Source organism: Pholcus phalangioides, unplaced genomic scaffold (assembly GCF_987345545.1).
Source record: "Pholcus phalangioides strain wild (caught in Gottingen) unplaced genomic scaffold, Ppha-v1.0 ptg000013l_1, whole genome shotgun sequence".
NCBI classification, from domain to species: Eukaryota; Metazoa; Arthropoda; class Arachnida; order Araneae; family Pholcidae; genus Pholcus; species Pholcus phalangioides.
In genome coordinates this window covers 26,026,495-26,038,734 of record NW_028301606.1, presented here as the reverse complement: position 1 = coordinate 26,038,734, position 12,240 = coordinate 26,026,495, and the positions used below count along the sequence as shown (strand labels likewise).

At 38.1% G+C, this 12,240-nt stretch overlaps 1 non-coding gene across 1 annotated transcript; it reads left to right on the top strand.

Moving 5' to 3' along the window:
• The first annotated feature begins 1,831 nt into the window (after positions 1-1,831).
• TRNAK-CUU (transfer RNA lysine (anticodon CUU)) lies at positions 1,832-1,904 on the top strand. The gene has a single exon. It is a non-coding gene; the product is annotated as a tRNA-Lys (tRNA).
• Positions 1,905-12,240: the final 10,336 nt, after the last annotated feature.

Here is a 12,240-nt window from a genome sequence, read left to right as displayed (position 1 = left end):
AAAGTATTGAAAAACGTTCACCAATTCTGAAATTTTATCTCATGAATTCGGGAACTACTCTTATTATGGTTTGATCGATTGTTTTATTAATTATATTTTACTCTCTCTCTCTCTCTTTTATTTTCTCATCATTGAATATGCAAACAATCCAAAATTATCATTTTCAATCAGTCAGAATTATCATTAGTCCTAAAGTTATTTCTTAAATTAATTCCCATTTTGAATAGACTTTTTTTTTTCTGTTTGAATGTTTGCTCGTGCATATAGGATGACCTAGGTTTTTGAAGCAGTGGAAATTGAATAAGACCTTGTCTTATATACACTAGTTAATACTGTGTTATAGCTATCTCAAGCATGTATACGGGAGTGCATTGAGGGAGTATTCCATTATCGGGGTAAATACTAACTTAACTAGAGTAACATTTCTGGATTTTGCTGATAACGAATGGGGGATGTGTCTCTGAAATTTGGTAATAGCCGAATTTGATACCTTTTTTGGTTTAACTTGATGTCTAGTTTTTTTCTTTAAATTTCAAAGTATCCGATTTACTAGAACTGTTATTGTAGTTATTTTTTATGAAATGTTACACCAATTTTAAATTAAATACACCAGCTTCCAAAAGTTGAGCGTACGACAGGTTTTATAACATAACAACTACCACTTTAATCTCGCCTCTCTGGATTGGGACGTCAGTGGAACACAAACACATAGTACTCAAACATACAGTCCCTTCATGTGGAGCAATATTACCCCACCTACAAAGCATTCGCTTCTGTTTAACTTAGCAGCATATGATTTTAAGCCTATCACCAGGGCGATCAGGCAGGTCTGGTGCTCAGGGTGCAGGACTAGAAGGGGGGGGGCGAATGAACCCTTCAACTGCTGCTTCTACATACAAGATGTGCCGAAATTCCAGTTTGCCCCGGGTGATAAAGTATCTATAATTGCGGCCCTGCCTATCACATTGGTGATTGAATAAATGGAGTATTTCCAGGCAGTGCTGCCTCTGCACATGGCAGAGGGGCCTGGCGAAATCAGCATCTGATTGAAATTTTCGATAATTTGCCAGGTGAGAGCCTCAGCAATGCTGTCTTAATGCATGGGCCGACCCGGGGGCCCCAAGAGAAGGGGGGGGGGGGGCTTCACAAAAACAAGAACCAGACCGGTGGAAATTTTCGAAAATTGGCCGTGTAGTGCCTTGCAAAAATCACTTCTCCCAGGGGCCCATCATGCCCTTAAGACGACCCTGGGCCTCAGCACGGCCCATGATGATCTAAGAAGGCTCTGTTGCCAGAGTATTTATGATTGTTAAAATGATGGTGTATATATATCAGGATGTTGAGCTGAATAAAGTCAGAGGATGGATTTTTTCCCCTTATAAAATGAAATAACCAGCTGTCAGATAAGATATAGTGCTTTCTCAATTTTTTTCATAAGTGTTATTTAAATAAAAATCAATGGAAAAGATAATGTTTGCGACACGCGCGTTAGAAATTTTTTCTTTTTGAGAAATGTTTGCAGAAATTTCAATATTTTTATTCCCCCCGTGTTCTGGATAGAAAGGAATTTCAGTCGAATCCCGTTATAACGAACTTCAAGGGACCAGAGAAATCTCTTCGCTATAACGAAATTTCGTCATAAAAGGAATTCCAGGTTTCTCCAGAAATTTGTTTTGCACTGTTCCTATGTATACTTGGGGGAATCTGTTCGTTGAAACAAGATTTTTTCAATATAACGGAGAGAGAATCCAACTATTTTTGTCTTCAACTTTCATTCAACGGAACTAAGTGCACTACAGTTTTATATAGAGTTAACGAGCTGCGGAAATGCGCCCGGCTAGCTCAGTCGGTAGAGCATGGGACTCTTAATCCCAGGGTCGTGGGTTCGAGCCCCACGTTGGGCGGACGTGTTTTTTTTTTCCCCCTTATTCCAAATTAGATTTGCTGACAATTAGATTTGCTTGACAGTTTAGAGCAGTGTTTCCCAAAGTGGGCGATGGAACCAACTAATTTAACAGGATCCTATGGGTTTATTTGAATTGAGGGGCGATGAGAGAAAAAAAAATTTGAAGAAGTGGGCGATGGAACAAAAAGTTTGGGAGACACTGGTTTAGAGCATAGTTTCCCAACCTGTTTTGTCCCATCACCCCCTTCTTCAGAAATTTTTTTCTTCCATCGCCCCCAACACAATCTAACCCATAGGATCCTATACTATACCCATAGCTTCTACTGACCCCTGGAAAATCCCATTGACCCCCCCCCCCCAGGGGGGCGTTAGCGCCCACGTTGGGAATCACTGGTTTATAGCATGGTCTCTCAAACTTTTTGTTCCATCGCCCCCTTCTTCAGAAATTTTTTCCTCTCATCGCCCCCAACTTAAGTAAGCCCATAGGATCCTATGTTGAATAAGTAGGTTCTATCGCCCCCTTGGATCATTCATCGCCCACTTTGGGAAACACTGGTTTAGAGTGTACACTACCAGGGGCGTAGCCAGAAATTTCGTTCGGGGGGGACGACCAAAGTGACAGAACAATGGATTTGGATATCTTTTTCCCTTTTTTCGGTCATTTTCTCACATTTCGGGGGAGGAGGACCAGACCCTCAAGTCCCCCCCTCCCCTCGCTACGCCCTTGTACACTACTGATTCCCTTTCTTCGCTTTCAATGTTTGCATCACAAAGCTCTCAGATTTTGACTCGTACTCTCGATAATACGCATTGGTGAGGAGATCAATAGCAAAAATGAGTGGATCACGTGAAAAAGAATTCCGTAATTATAACATACAGTCGAATCCCGTTATAACGAACTCCAAGAGACCGAGAAATCCATTCGTTATAACGAAATTTCGTTATAAAGGAATTCCAAGTTTTCGCATTGTTCCTATGTAAACTTATTGGGGGGGGGGGAGATTAGAAAGGTGTTCGTTAAAACAAGATTTTCGCTATAACGGTATTCGTTAAAACACGATTCGACCAGCCCCGTCATTTGGGGGAATCGGAGGGGGGGGGGGGGGGTGTTGCAGAAAAAGTTGAAATGATTGCCCTGGATTCGACTGTTTATAGGGTTACTAGACGTCTTCCTTTAATTTCCCCATTTTTTTTGACGTCATTTTAAATGTCCTCCTACGTTCCGGAAAATTCTCCCTTTTGTCCACCTTTTCAGGTCTCCGGAACTTTCTCCTCTCTCTCTCTTCCACTTTAAAACTTATATCTTCATTAACATGAGTGTTTTTTTTTCGTGGGTTTTTACCCCTAAATAATTTGTGCTGGTTTTAACTGGGTTACCAGATTCGAAAACAAAAAGGACGCCTGCACGCACACCTTTAGTGACGAAATTTATTCAAATTTCTATCAATAGGTGGCGCCACCGTTTAGATAAAAACGACTATGGCGATCATTTTTCCCAACTCCGAAACAGAAGTGTTCAGAAACTGAAAAACTCTGGGGCCTTAGACGGCTATCGAATGCGTGTGGGGAAAAAAATATTAATGATGAAGTATGTGGGGGAGGGAAAAACAATTCCGGAAACGTGGAAGGGAGGACAAAAGGACGAATTTTTCTGCGAGGTAGGAGGATGCTTGCAATTACATACATCCAAATGGAAGACGTCTCCCTAAAGCAGGACGGTTGGTAACCCCATTTGTATCCTGCTGTTTTCTTTGTTTCTAGACCACTGAGCTATAAGTAAACTTTACTTATAGCTCAGTGTTTCTAGATAGAAGACTTGACTTGAATGATTAATGTCCTCACGTCTATACCTGCTGGGGCTTTAGGACATTAGATAGAAGAGGTAGCAACCCCCCCCCCTCCCTCCTCCAGTACATGGCATTACCTCCTACAGATACAGGTATCTCTCTGAATTGGAGGTTAACACGGGGCTAACGAGAAATATTTCTCTTTCTGGTTAGCCCCGAGGTTAACATTGCTGACATTAATAAGAGATGTTGCATCAATACGCAAGAAATAGAAGGAAAAGATTTCTGAAAGGAATTCTCTCTTATAATTATGATAACATAATTTGTACTCATGAGAAAGTTCTTATTCTTCATTGCAATAAATAATGAAAAATCGGGTGGGGGGAGGAAAAAAACGAAATATTTCTGCAGAAACAGTCAAGATGGCGAAAATTATGATTTTGTCCTCATATTGCGGGTTGTATGGTCATCATGATAAGACGCAGAGATTCAGTAATGATACACATGCTGCTCTCTAGTGACGGAACACTCAAGCTTCTTGTTTGCCCCACTAGATGGTAGCACGTGTTCAATTTTAATAGCAAACGCGCCAAATTCAAATCGGACAGTTATTCAATAAATCAAAATTTCTCTATTGTTTTTCTTCATTTTTTTTTTGACCAGCATAGTATTATTTCCCCCCGAGGAATATGTGTGTTTCCAGTCAGCATTAGTTCCTCAATAAAATTAAATTTTTGTTTGTAAACATGTGGTCAAAAGAGCAGATCTTTTTACATAGTTTTATTAATTATTTTGTTATATGGGCGATATGAGGACGTTGAAAAAAAAAAATATATAATTCGTATATACATATCCCCAAGCTCCCTGTTTCGATGGCTAGATTCATGTTGGCCTACCTCTTGTTGGGGGGAACGGGATTGTATAACCAGTAAGTAAATAATTTGATTTAATCGATTGAAATCGGAACTATACTCAGGGGGATGTTAAAAATTATTATATTTCTTTAATATTTTCGACTAATGTGTTTCTAATTAGCGTACACGCAAAATAAATACATTTTGGTGAATCAATGACAGTCGACGCTCGTGTTAACGACCCCATTTTCTAGCGACCATTCCATTACAACGACCGGTAGGATAAGTCTCAAGTGTTTTCATAGAACGACTATCATATGTGTTTTACGCTCGATATAACGACTCTACTAATATGACGTTCGTTTTCGATGGGACGTCGGGGGTCGTTATATCGAGCGTCGACTGTATTTCGAAAATTTTTATGTTTGATGAATAATTTATTGAAAAACAACTACAAAACTGAAATATGATCTATATTTGCCCCCTCCCCCCCGCGTTTCCTATTTCGATGAAATCCATTCATAATTTTTATCGTGCCCCCAAAGATACACACAAATATTTACAAGCATGTATTTTAGGATTTGTCGAACGGTATGTGATTGAAAAAAATATATATAAAGACTAAAATAATCGCACCAAACAATTTTTTTCTGGCCTTTTTAACAATTAATTCATATTTTTATCAGTGAAATACTGATGGATTTAAAAATGGATGCACTTAGTTATCTCAAATAGGTCATAAGTAACAAGTGTGTAAAATTTGGAGTAAATAGTTTAAAATGTTAAAAAAATGGTTAAATGGTTTTTTAAATGGTGGAGTAAATGAATGAAATTAGGTTCGCAAGGCACATTTTCAACATGAGTTTGTGGCGGAAAACAATACACGGAGAAAAATAGAAATTGAACATATTATTTCTCGTAGACAAACATAATTTTTTAATTATAAAAATCACACAGTAGCAAAATAACTAACAAACAGATTTTTAATGCGGTTTGTAAACGAATATTTTACGCCAATTTTTCTATTTTTTTTTTTCGTGTTATAAAAAAAACATTTCCTCATTTTCATGATTTAAACGACCCGTATCCTCTCTCGATTGATCTTTTACGCTAAAAATATTGTTACATAAGGTAACCTTCAAGACAAAATGCAATAATTCATTGGCAAATGAATGAACATCTCGATGAAAATTATCGCTTCGATTAAAAAAATGTATTCATATACGGCAGGTGGTGCACAACCTCTGGCCTGCGGGCAAAATGCAGCTTGCAAAGGGGTTCCATCTGGTCCTCGAAAGGTGTTCCGGTAGAAAAGTATCAATGCGCACAACGTGCATGGGCTGACCATATTTTAGTAAAAACGTGGGAAACTGGGATCCATACAGGATATCGAAAATTATTGCATTTGTCAAATGCAAATAAAAGTGTCAATTACAGCTGGAAAAAATACCAAAGAGTTGCCAATCTTAGTCAAAAAATATTGCCAAAGTCATTGTCACAAGTAAAGTTGACATCTATTGCGAAAACTGCTGATAAATAATTTAAATAAATTTAATTAAAAAAAAATATATATATATAATTCAACAAAAAAAAAAAGAACGTATATGTTTGGCAAATGTGTGGAGATGAATATATTTTTATTTGACTATAATTACTTATGATGGTCATGATTATCATGATATAACTTATATGCCATGAAAATTATTTCAATTCTCGATTTCGAAAATTCATGTAAGCCTTGTTCAAAAAAAAAAATAATAAAAAAATGGGGAACATATTATAAGAAAGTTGAGATAAACAAAATTACGGAAATGTCCCGTAAAATACGGTCATATAGTCACGTACTATGTATACAAGTTTCGGCCCGCGAGTGGTAGAAGTACCGCAAATCTGGCCCGCGGACTAAAAAGGTTGTGCATCCCTGATATACAGTAAATATATACATCCATTTCATTTCCCCGTTAAAAAATCTCGCCGCAGAGAGTAACAGGCCTACAACGCTATAATTATTCATTCATTGCACTTCACGATCTATAAGTTGAGGGAAAAAAACTCATAGTTTAAAAAATTGGTTGAAGATGGCAGCACCACACATAACAAGCATTACACGGAAACAAACTTCACGGAAGGTTCATTATACGCACACACACATTCCAACATGTACCAATTCGTTAGAGGTTCCGTAGAGGAATATGGACGAGGTGCATGTCTGGTTTAGTAGTAGTAAATATATACAGGGTGATCATAAAATAGCATAAAATAACTCAGTCCATGTACGTGCCCCCAGCGGCCGCAATGAATGCGGATGAAATCCATGCAGCAGGTTGTCCTGTAAGTGTTAGCACTTCCTTTAACTCATCAACCCTCCGTCGTGGAGGCATTAGTTTAATTTGAAAAAAAAAACCCCTCAAAATGTGTTCCGAAATCACCTTATAACCAGTTTTGAGAGTGAAAATGCAGTGTGTAACAAAATGAAAAAATCTGAATTTTTATACGCCCCCCCCCTTCCCTGTGCGCTAACTTGAAATCAGAAAGTTGTTGCACACTGTCTCTCCCGTGGCCAAAACAAATCCAAGTTTCTAAGTGTAATATACGCTGAGATATTTTGGAATTCGAAAGCGGAGAAAAGTTGGGAAAGGACAGCATAAATGAGGGGAGGGGGAAAGGAGCGTTGTCTGTTAGTTTTTGTTGTTCTTTCATAACTTTTCTCTTAGCCAACATTAGAAACAGAGAATTTTTCCCGTTGGCCTAAAGAGAGACAGGGCAACACCTTTCAAATTGGAAGTTAGAGGATGGGGGAGAACCGTATAAAAATTTAGATTTTTTACTTTGTGACTGCATTTTCATTCTTAAAATTGGTACAGGGTAAGAACGCCTTTTAAGCATTTTTTAATTTGGAATTATATCTCTACGGAGAACAGTTGATGAGATAAAGGCCGCATTAGCATTTACAGGACACCCTGTATGCTAAATGTACACTGTTTCAATGTCATTTATTGTTTTCCACTGTGACGATAACTTTGCAATGCACAAAAGTGGGTGTTGGCAGTTACTCGCATGAGCAAACAGGGCACGTGCCGATGGCCCACAAATTTTCGGGGTCCCCATAATTGCCGTTTGTATTATAGGCACGGGCTTATATCCTCTTCCCCATGCATCTACCTCAAATAACACGAGTTTATAAATGCCGGAAAAATTCATATTTGCCCGGGGCGTGAACTTACGAGAAACAAACCCTAGGTGTTGCCATTTGAATTTTTCGAAAATTTATAGCTGTGACCGAAGCTGTAAGAGCTAGTGTGTTTTGTTTTCTCTTAATCTTTGAAGCACCTATACCGAGGATTTCATTCGCTGATCATTGCGGCCGCTTGGGAAAACGCATATCGGCAGAGTTTTTTTTTGAACACATTGTATATACAGCGAATGGTTTTTTATTTGGTGCCCCACTTTTAAAAGCAAAAGTGCATTCGTATAATTGAACAAATGAGTAGTTATTTTGCCTCAGAGTGAATTAATGTTGTTGTTTTTTTTGTATGAAGAAACATGGGACCTTGAATGTCTGGAATTGCACGTTTCTTATGATGGTGATGACGGCTGGGGTTCAAGGCTGTATTAGAAAGGAATTGAACGTACCCCTTATGATGAAAACCTATGGTGAAATTTTAATAGACAATTTGAAAGTGTTTTAGGAGGATTACATTGCTTGGAACGTTATATCAGATCCGATTCACCGTTGTGGCGATAATTGCTAGTCATGTCAGGTGTTTATCCTAATATCAACTTTTGGATTGATGAGCTTTTATGATTAAATTATAGGGTTGAAGTGTTTCTCAATTTTTTTTCCACGCGAGCCCAGGATGTATATTATGAATCGCTTATAAGGAATACGCGAAACATAATCAGCAATGACGTAAAACCAAATAACTTACATAAAGGCATACTGGCGCGAATCCAGGGTAATGTATCAGGAGGGGCGTTTACCGTGTAGGTTCGTTGTGTGTGTGTGTGTGGATAATCCCGTCTTTTACGGGACAAACGAATTTCCCCCATGTTATTCGCGGCTCTTGGGAAGGGATCGACGCCTGAAGGCATGGCCCTCTTATCCTGGAGCAGGGTCGCCAGGTCAGGCTTTACATGAACCCCCCCCCCTCCACATCCAATGATAGATTTAAAGCGCGACCGAACAAAAATTGACGAGAATCATCCAGGTCTCCAGGCTAGTGCCCTATCAGCCCCACTTTTTTGGGGGGGGGGGCATGCATAAATGAGTAAAAATAAGGAAAAATATCATAGCTTGTATACCTTTGGAGCGTATACTAAAAGCTAGGATTTTTGATGGGGGGGCCCATACTCCAGGATTTTAAATTGGGGAGAGAGAAAACTCCTCATATTAACTTCAAATATTGTGAAAGAAATTCGGAAAAACGGTTAGGTTTTAAATAACTTTTCCAGTTAATGATGTGGTGACAGTTGATAATGTTGTGACGTTGGGCGACACCCGAAAATACATGGCATTTCCTTCGTGCAGGACCGTCTGAACGCATGGACACACCGCGGCACGACCCAGGGGAATCAAACGGAACGTACGTAGGATTGAATTGACCTTTGGAGGGGGCAAGAAAGGTTTGTGGGGGGGGGGGCTGCACGTGACAAATATCCCAACTCTCTAGTGTGGAAGTTTTCGACATTTCAGCGGTCCAGTGTCCATACGGAAATCGCCGGAAAAAGTATAACGTATAACAATATTTTCTTAGTTCAGTTCAGATAATCAGAACAAACTTGGTCTTTTTGTTGAGACGTTCGCCAGTCTAAAGTCCTGGGGGCGATGACACAATCTAATCATGATAATCCCCAAATAGATTATTTATCTCGACCTGATAATTATCGCAACGGCCAATGTCCAAAGGAGTCGCGTGAGTCCATCTTCTGAGACCCCTTTTCAATTCTTCCGTTTAGAACTTACATGCTCAACCCATTGCCCGCGGGACAAATATGGTTCCTCGGAGTCATCCGCAACAAATAACAAAACCATACAATTAGCCTAAGAAATATTACCAAATCACTTCAGTGGCTCGTGGCGCATTTCCAGATCATTTTAGCTGCCCCCGGCACATATCCAGATCACACAAGTGATCCCAAGCACATTTCCAAATCACTTGAGGGACCCGCGGCACGCCTACAGTTCACTCAAGTTGCACGTGATGCATTGGCATATTACCTTAATTGGCTGGCCGGTCGCATTTCCAGATCACTCGATTAGATCGCACCATGCTTACAGCTCAAATAAGTGGCCTGCGACACGTTTACAGTTCACTTAACCCCTCATCTGACTATTTTAAATTATGGCGATTTTGTGATTTATGTCCTGTGATTTATAATTGTGATTTATTTTCCTCAATCACCACCATACTTCGATCATAAATTTTATACTTGTTTACAGGCGATGTGCATAATGGCACCTGCCCATGTATATGTATCTTTTTCAAGCTGAATAAATGGTTAGGTTTCCCCGGAGGCCCCCCGAGTCCCCTGGGATAATATGCTTTCCAGATGATTAATGTGGCCCGCAAATCCAATAAAATGGCCCACACCATCCAAAAGATAAAGCACCCTTTTGCCTTAGCCCCACCTCTCCATTATTTTCATCGAGTACAACTGTTTAACATTTTTAACCGACGAATCACGTCCGCCATTTTGAATAGAGCTCCTTCAACGCTTCCAACCAGAAGTGTTAATTAGTATATTTCCCGCTGTGTGTGTGTGAATAATTTCCCCCCCCCCTCCATTTTTTTTTCAATTTTAAATGAAAGAACTCACACACACACAACACAATAGATTCATTATTTGACGCGCACCTCCTTCTCCATCTGTACTCAGTGCTCAGGTGATGGATAAAGCAGGGATATATATTCCCCCAATTATAATAAAATTTTTTTTGTTCTGTCCATGCTATCATGGACCGCTTGACCTTGGTCAGCTCTCCATAGGAAAGAATAAAGAAAAGACCTATAACCCTATCTTTTCTAGCACACACACACACACACGCAACTTATAATTTACCTGTCGTTAAATTAAGGGTTTTTCGTGGATAATAAAAAGAAAATGAATTTTTCTTTTTTGTTGTGTGTGTGGAAAAATTGTATTATTATAATCATTATCGTAGGAAAGTAACAAAAAAATGACGGCTTGAGATGTTCGGAAGAGTGAGTGCTGTGTGCTAGGCACCCATTGTCTCCCCTCTAACACTTATTACCAACTTAGTGTGTGTTTTCCAAGGACACTTTGGCCCACCACTGGTTAAAAGTGTTCTCTTGTCTTGACGGAATGACACACGAGTCAGAATTTTTAATATCCAACACGTATCGCGAAATGGTTCCAGCTGTATAAAAATTCACGTTATTAGTCACGAAAAGTGAGAATGTTGTCGCATCTAACGTTGGTGTCTCTACGTTGTACTTATCTCTCAAGTGAAGGCTTTATATTGTATTCAGAACTCTCTCTCTTTGCTGTTCACCCAGATGTCTGAATGAATAATTAGACCTGAGTTGTTCTCAAACTTGTGTTACCAACTATTATCTTGCCCAAATGGTGGTTTTTCATTTTAGTCTTATTTTAGGGCTTTGTTTCAGGCTCATTTACGAGTTCACATTAATGAGTTCGCAGGCCCGAGACGCGAATAAATTTTGTGTCTCTTCTTTTGAGCTATTATTTTGTATATTATACGCAGAGGAAGTCGGCGTCCAAACAGCCATATTAGGATGTATAAAAACGCTGAAACATACTTATATGAGAATATGCGCACACCGCGCGAACGGAAATCAACGAAAATTCACTATTAATGAAAGAGATAATTTCCGAATTAATGCAAGATTTATTTTCAGGATTAATACAAAATATAATTTTAAATTCAATAAAAATTTGGAAGAATTTTGACGCATTGAATGAAAAAATATAATTTAAGAATTTATGAGAATTTGAAATTCAAAAGAATTCAGAAACAAAATGAAAGAAATAATTTCGGAATTAATGCAAGAAGTAATTTCGGAATTGATGCAAGAAAAATTTGAGAACGAACGAAAGAATATGGAAGGGTGGAATAATTACAGAATAAACGAGAGATACAATTTCAGAATAAACGACAAAAAATAATTTCAGAATTAATAAAATAAGTAATTTCAGAATTAATAAAATAAATAATTTCAGAATTAATAAAATAAATAATTTCAGAATTAATAAAATAAATAATTTCAGAATTAATAAAATAAATAATTTCAGAATTAATAAAATAAATAATTTCAGACTCTATGAAAATTTCGAAAAATCTTGAAACAGAATGGAGATAATTTTGAAACAGAATGGAGATAATTTTGAAACAGAATGGAGATAATTTGGAAACAGAATGGAGATAATTTGGAAACAGAATGGAGATAATTTGGAAACAGAATGGAGATAATTTGGAAACAGAATGGAGATAATTTGGAAACAATGAAAATTTAATGAAAATTTCGAAGAATCTTGAAACAGAATGAAAATTTCGAAGAATCTTGAAACAGAATGAAAATTTCGAAGAATCTTGAAACAGAATGGAGATAATTTTGAAACAGAATGGAGATAATTTTGAAACAGAATGGAGATAATTTTGAAACAGAATGGAGATAATTTTGAAACAGAATGGAGATAATTTTGAAACAGA